The sequence below is a fragment of the Setaria viridis genome, chromosome 3 (genome assembly GCF_005286985.2).
Source record: "Setaria viridis chromosome 3, Setaria_viridis_v4.0, whole genome shotgun sequence".
Taxonomy (NCBI): Eukaryota; Viridiplantae; Streptophyta; class Magnoliopsida; order Poales; family Poaceae; genus Setaria; species Setaria viridis.
Window position 1 is genome coordinate 39,822,233 of NC_048265.2, and position 7,657 is coordinate 39,829,889.

Genomic DNA, 7,657 nt, shown 5'->3' on the forward strand with positions numbered 1-7,657 from the left:
AAGTTTAAAACCCCCTTGCCCTCATGATGATCCATGACGAATTTTATACTAGTTAGTGTATTGGATTGTGATAAATTTGATAAAACGTCACTATATTATGGGCTTGATATCCACAGTTACGGATCCAAGACAGAAAATTGATAATTGTCACAGATTATGTATGATTAGTGCTGTTCTTTAAAAATGTTATGGAAAATCCATCACAGCTTAAATAGTTTCTTGTAGTGGATGAACCTAATTTATTTTATGTTAATTGCAACACTCACATGCCTTAATTGGAACATGAAGTGACCATCCAGAAAAATAGTACAATCATAAGACCAACAGGCTCTGATCTTGACTTACTAATTAGAGACTCTAGTTTGTGATAGTCTTACCGAAAGGGCAAGAGAGGCTCATAGGTTATGCGATGGCTTGTCAAGTCAAGGGATATACGCACCACTTGGGGGAGGGTTCATCCCCTTATGAGGAAACCTTAGCGGGTTATCACTTATTAGGGAATCTTTGTAAAAGCCTTGTAGCATATGCAGTCACACCTCGGTAGTGTGATAAGTGCTTACTTTTGCACAACATGGTCTGAACTTTTACACGACTTATGGTGAAAGTGTACAATCCTTGCAGAGTGTAAAACTGATATATCAATCGTGCTCATGGTCAAGAGCGGCCCGGACCCTCACATAATAATTGAACTTGAAGAATAATAAACCTGTGTTTCTTTTATGTTGTATCTATGTTCATGTTCAGTTATTTATCTTTATCTTAATTGGGTGGTATAAATTTACACTCTAGTAAAAAGCTTGCTAATAAAACTTGACCAACTTTAAAAGTGCTTAAATGCAGTAAACTAGTCAGCTATTCCTTGATTGGCCTTACATTACACTTTTCCTCACACTTGCTGAGTACCAACCAGAAGTGTACTCACACTTGCTATATCCGTTGTTCCGTACAAGGCAACTCTGTTGAAGACTTTGAAGATTTGCTATGCGTACATTTCCCTCAGTCAACTGCCCATGGAGTTGTTGGAGATCTGTTGCTTACTAGAGATTTTTATCTCAGATTCTGGTTATGTAATCTATTCAACTATCTCTTTACGTTATAATACTGTATTTGATATTTACTGAAGTCATTGTATGTGTAAAACTTGATCCTAGCACAGATATGATAGTCATCTGGTTTTGCCTTTAAAACCGGGTGCGACATATTTGCTTGTATCAATACATGAAACATATTCGGATACTAGAAAATGAAATCATAAAAAATCAAAATCAATACATGATGTGACCTCATGTAATAAACTATGCATTCTTAATCATATTGGTTGCAAATTATAACTCAATAGCCACCTTAATAGTAAATGCATCATTATAACCATATAAATACAATGTGGGCTATATGTAATTAGCAATATCAATTGTAATGAAAAATAAAGTATTGAAATAATAAAATAGTTATAATTAGTTATACACACAACTTTAGAATAGTTTCAAAATAATTAGTCTAATTATACAATTTTAAAAGTCAAATGTGGCTATTTAAAAGTAAACTTATATATGAATAATCTTAAAAATATAGTGTGCCATAGAGACAACTTTTAAATAATAAAGACTTTAAAAGTTGAACTAAATATTGAGATTGACAAAGTCACCACATGTGTCTCACGGAACTTATTGTATAGTATAGAAACAAAGCTATATGTAATTCGCAATATCGGTTGTAATTAAAAATAAAGTATTGAAATAATAAAATAGTTATAATTAGTTATACACACAACTTTAGAATAGTTTCAAAATAATTAGTCTAATTATACAATTTTTAAAAGTCAAATGTGGCTATTTAAAAGTAAACTTATATATGATTAATCTTAAAAATATAGTGTGCCATAGAGACAACTTTTAAATAATAAAGACTTTAAAAGTTGAACTAAATATTGAGATTGACAAAGTCACCACATGTGTCTCACGGAACTTACTGTATAGTATATAAACAAAGCTATATGTAATTCGCAATATCAGTTGTAATTAAAAATAAAGTATTGAAATAATAAAATAGTAATAATTAGATATAGACACAACTTTAGAATAGTTTCGAAATAATTAGTCTAATTATACAATTTTTAAAGTTATGTGGCTATTTAAAAGTAAAGTTATATATGATTAATCTTAAAAAAATAGTGTGCCATAGAGACAACTTTTAAATAATAAAGATTTTTAGGACTGACAAAGTCACCGTAGGTGTCTCGCATAACTTATTGTATAGTACATACACAAAGCTGAAAACTGGGACTATGCTTCCAATTTCATATATATTTGGATGCCACAAAGGTTGTTTCCCATTTTTACCTCTTTTTGGCTATTCTAGGTTGATTGTGTTGGAAGTAGTTTCTTCGATAAAAAAACATGCACATGCTTCCTAACAAAAAGAGCACGAATTTATTAATTTGCACATAATTATTTCTTGACTTGCTAGGTGGTTCATTCAAGATCCAAACCTCTTCAATCAGTCTTATTAAATCATCTACTTAGCATATATGTTACTGTTGGACCTATGGAAAAGTAATAAAGATCCACACTAGGTTATCAAAAGCTACATTGTCAGTAAAACTTTACATTTTGAATCCTACGTAAATAAACAAATTAGATGCTTTACATTTTGAATCCTACATAAATAAACAAATTAGATACTCGGTGACTAACCACAGGCATGCTGATAGTAAAAAAGCTAGAAATTTAAGGCCCCGTTTGTTTTCGCGGTCACCGCGCGGTGCGGTGCGGCAGCGGACCGCCAATAATCCCGCCGAATGGGCGGCGGGCACCACACGGTACCGCCCCGCGAGACCCCTCTCCCTAGTCCCTACGTGCATGTGCTCACACGGTACGCGATTAATCGAATCGGTTTCCACCGATACCCTCTGCCCCTCCCGTTCCCCTTCCTCAAGCGTGCTCACCGGCTGCCGCCACCTCCAGGCTGTCGCGTCTCCAACTCTGGTATCTCCCCCACCATAGATTTGGTGCCTCCTCCAACCACTCGTTCGGCGCCAGCCAAGAATGGAGGCTGGGGGACCAACTTGCGGGGCTAGGTGGGCGGGCGTAGGAGGATGGGCACGGCGCGGCACAGCGACTAGGAAGGGAGGCGCGGCGCAGCGCAGTGAGCAGGAAGCCAGCGCGACATTGAGGAGGCCCTGAGGCGGCGTCCCGGCGCGGCTGCATCCCGACATGACTAGGTGCTCCTCGTTCCTCTTGCAGTGCATGCTCAAGATCTCCTTCCTCTCTGTGCCCAATATGCGTTTTTTCCTGTGTGAAAAATCTGATAACCAATTAACAGATTCTTTCCGTTTGAAAATTTAGTTGTTTACTTCTCTAAGTTTCGTTCCCAAGAATTGATGTGCTTTCTTTCTCTTCTTTCTCAGATTTGCTCCCACTCTAGGCTCCAGGCTCCAGCACACGCTAGCATTCGAGAGTTGCAGGTCGGTCTTGCTTGTGCTTGTTTAACTAATGAGTATTGTTTGATTTGTAAAACCCTACCACTGATTGCCTTGGCCAGTTCGGTAACTTGAAATGCATTATTAACTATTTTATCAAAATTTGTATGTTACAAACTTTAAAATTATTGTCAAAATCATCTTCTGCTTATACTCATGAATGAAATGAACTATTATCAGCCACAGTGGCATATGTATTATTTTACACTCAAAACAGATAATCAACTGCTCAGGGTTGCTAAACTTCCAGCTTATCTAACCAGCAGATTGTCTCGCAGCATATTCTCAGAAAATATGGATTCTTAGAAAATCTATTCTCAAATAAGCTCAAACAAACGGCGACCACCGCTAAAGGTGCAATACTTGACCATGGAGCATGCAAAGTGCAAAACTTTACAAAACTTAATTGAAATTTCCAAGTCTCAAGTAAACAATCTTTTTTTAAATGTCAGGGAGGAGAGTATCCCCACTGGTGTGGTAGACCACATATTAAAGACCTCATTTTTAAGGAAACGAGGTAAAAACCCTATGACGCACGACGATACGCTTATGACCACGCCCACAACAAGACAAAAGGGGTGGAATGACCATGTATCACAGCACAGCGAGGATTTTTCACGAGGACGCCCTCATGAAGGACACAACAGCACCAGCACCATCATCGCCGGCCCAAGAATTGGAATAGGTTTTCACAAAGAAGATCCATAGCATTAGTTAGGGGTGGCACATCGAAGACGCAGGGGAGGCACATCGAAGACGCCTCCAAGGAGGAAACGACGACCATAGATGCTGTCGTCGACGCTTTCACCTGTGACCTCTGCCAAACCAGCGCTTTCACTGCACATCGGTTGGTATCCATGGCACATACCTTGCAAGCACGGTGATGGAAGCAACAGACTGCATGGTGGGTGACCGGCAAGCCACGGCCCATGCAGATGCCTGAACATAACCATCACACCCGCTGCTTGAGCTCTCAGCAGCTCGCACAAATAGCAAGGCACAACACGGCTTGCCTAGGATGCATTGACACCCGCCACAATACCTCTAAAACTAGTAGCAATGCCATGGCCAGGCTGACGCACCCATGGACAGGTGCTGTAGCTGGAGCACAAAGCACAGCCACCACCTCTGGCACACACAACAACATGCGGTGGCCGATCCAAGATCCAAGTGTAGGGGGTGCTCCTTTCCCTCCTCTTCTTCCTCTTCCTATCTTTTCCTTCTTCCCCCTCCTCTTCATCTATGGCTAAAATTTGTAGAGGGGCTTTGTGTTGATGGCAGTTAGTGCGTCAATTGGTGAACCGCAAGCGCACGGATCTATTGTAGCTTTTCTCTTAGAGTATTCCCCTAAGGTTTATCAATCCGTGGAACAAGTAGGATGCTGGATCTCACTTTATACTAATCCTACTAATGAAACCAGGCAATATGAGTTGTGTAGAGGGACAAACTGATCTAAACTAGAAAAGGAGCAAAGGTTGATACAAGATAGATAACAAAGATAGATATGCGTTCCCTCCCTGTCGGGCATGCACCCCAGTCCCACGAGTAGACCCTGGACGGCCCACTAAGAGACGTACTCGGACATGATCAAGACAAGGGGATAGGCGTATCCCACTCGGACTAGTCAAATATGTGTATGGAAACTACTCGGGCCATACCGAGTAGAACTCTGTATTTGTACTTGACTAGGACTCGGACTTGTAATCCTGCCCTCCCGTGTATATAAGGGCGGGCAGGGACCCCCCCTCAAACAGAACAACTCTAAGTGCATCCAAGATCAATACAAACAAACACAGGACGTAGGGTATTACGCGACCTAGCGGCCCAAACCTGTCTAAATCGCGTTCCTTGCGTCACCATTGACTCCTTGATTCTCGACGGCCCTTACCGCATAAAAGACCACCTAGGGTACCCCTAGTCAGGTTGCCGGTCTAAAACACCAACATCTGGCGCGCCAGGTATGGGCGCTCGTCAAGTTTCTCAGCGCGAGCTCAATGGCAACAGTCATCATCAAGCATGTTTTCGTCATCGAAGCAGGCGCAACGTTCGTTTTTGGATCCTGGCTCTGTGTCACCGATGGTGTCGGATCGTTTCGGCGCCAGATCATCAACATCCAGGAGAAGAAATCAGAAGATCCAATCAGGAAAAATCAAAATTTCAAAATCAACAACCTCGAGTTCGACTACACGTCGGACTCGACTTTAGTTCGAACTAGTCGGTCCCAGTCGTTTCCCAAGTTAGCTTCGACTCAAAAGAGGTTTCCACACGGACTCCGCGACACAGCCGAAGTCTACCAAAGTTTCCTCACTCGAACTCAACTCAAACTCGGGAACGATGACAATGGCGACTCCGACTCGGTCTATCTCCCACAGATCCCACTGACAGGACCAGCCCAGGGACTGGTAATAACTTCGACATCGCAAGGCAGATTCGTACACTGGCCGGGATTGAGACCATCTCTCTTCGCCCGCGACTACAAATCGCGCCTTGTCGCTCACATAGACAACCTCCCATATCAGGAAGGCGTCCCACTCACTTCAAGCCGTGAGGAAAGTTCCACAGAAATTGCAACATCAAGTTCTGGAAGCTACTACCCAAACAGAGAATTCTTTGTTATTACCCAAAATAACAACCCGGGTACTAGCCAACAGAGAAGTCCTCGGTGACTAGCACAACTTGACAATATCTCAGAAGATGAGTCAAAAGCTAACGCCCCGTAAGACGAAACCTCTGATCAAAGGAACCAAAGAAGGATACGCAATGCTACTCGGGCTGAGCGACGACAAACGCTGGCTACAAATATTCCCATCACAAACCTCGAAAGAGCATTTGATGCAGTACAGGCTCAAGAACATATCACCCCACTCGCAGCAATCGCTTCTATCAACCTTTTAACAACGTTAATACCTCAAGATAGAGACAATGAGGCCACAGCTCAGCTCGCACAGCGCGGCAACGGATTAATCGCACAGCTCGCAGAACAAGCTTACAGGCTACTCGACAAAGAGTCACCGATCCCGTCCGTTCCCCGCATCATGGGTCATCAAGAGGGCAGTAGAGGTGCTGCAGCTAACAACAACGACGTACAGAGAAACGACAACGAAGTTGTAAAACAACCTCGGCAACACAACCAAGGTCCGAGTAAGCACAATGCCCCTACGCTAGAAGGACGTTGGAGAAGTCAGTTGCACTAACTCCGTAAAAACTCCTCGCCCCACTCGGAAAAATCACGAAGTGTCAAATTTCAGTGATCTACAAGAAGTAATCAACAGTCGGCGTGAGCGAGAAGTCGACAACTACAACCATTTTCCCACTTTTACAAATCGGGTAATAAGGACAAGACTACCTGAGAAGTTCAAACCAACAGGAATCACCAAGTATGATGGTAAGCAAGACCCCATTCAATGGTTGCGATGTTACTCGCTAGCAGTCCAAGCAGCTGGGGGCAATAACGACACCAAGGTTATCCACTTTCCGATATGCATGGAACCCGCACCACTGACATGGCTCGAGTCACTCAAGCCCAAGTCAATCGATTCTTGGGCAGATTTGACAGAGGCCTTCACCAACAACTATGCTGGCTCCATGGCTAGACCAGGCAACAAGATCGACTTGAGTCAAATCAAGCAAAAATAAGGTGAAACACTACGCGACTACCTACGAAGATTCTTCAAAAAGAAGGCTACTATAGTTGACATCTCAGAAATAGACGTCATCGAGTGCTTCCAGAACGAACTCTACGATCGACGAACATACCAAGACTTTGGTAGACGACGACCGGCTAATGTCAAAGACCTCAAAGTCATGGTACAACAGTGGGCGGATGAAGAGGACAAAAAGCGAGAACGGTTCGGCTCTCATCGCAACCGTGGACGCGACAACAACAACAATGACCAGGATAGAACTCGACACAATGATACTCGAAACAACTTTTCGAGTAATCAGAATCGCAAAAGGAAGCCCGACAACACCGTTGCTGCCATGACTAACTCCGGGAAAAGGGGATCCCACAAAAACGACGAAGGGCCAACCTTCACCGAGCTACTCAAAAAGCAATGCCTGTGGCACCCGACTAGCAAACACTCGGCAATAGACTACTACAGCATGCGTCAAGTAATGCAAGACTTACCCACACCACCACCCCTGAAGAATACAGCAAGAAAAAAGAAAAGACAAGGG

General features: G+C 42.7%; 1 long non-coding RNA gene across 1 annotated transcript; it reads left to right on the forward strand.

The window, feature by feature from the left end:
• Positions 1 to 2,672: 2,672 nt before the first annotated feature.
• Positions 2,673 to 3,629, forward strand: LOC117850858 (uncharacterized). The gene is made up of 2 exons (XR_004639379.2): positions 2,673 to 3,220; positions 3,407 to 3,629. It is a non-coding gene; the product is annotated as an uncharacterized lncRNA (long non-coding RNA).
• The last annotated feature ends 4,028 nt before the right edge of the window (positions 3,630 to 7,657 follow it).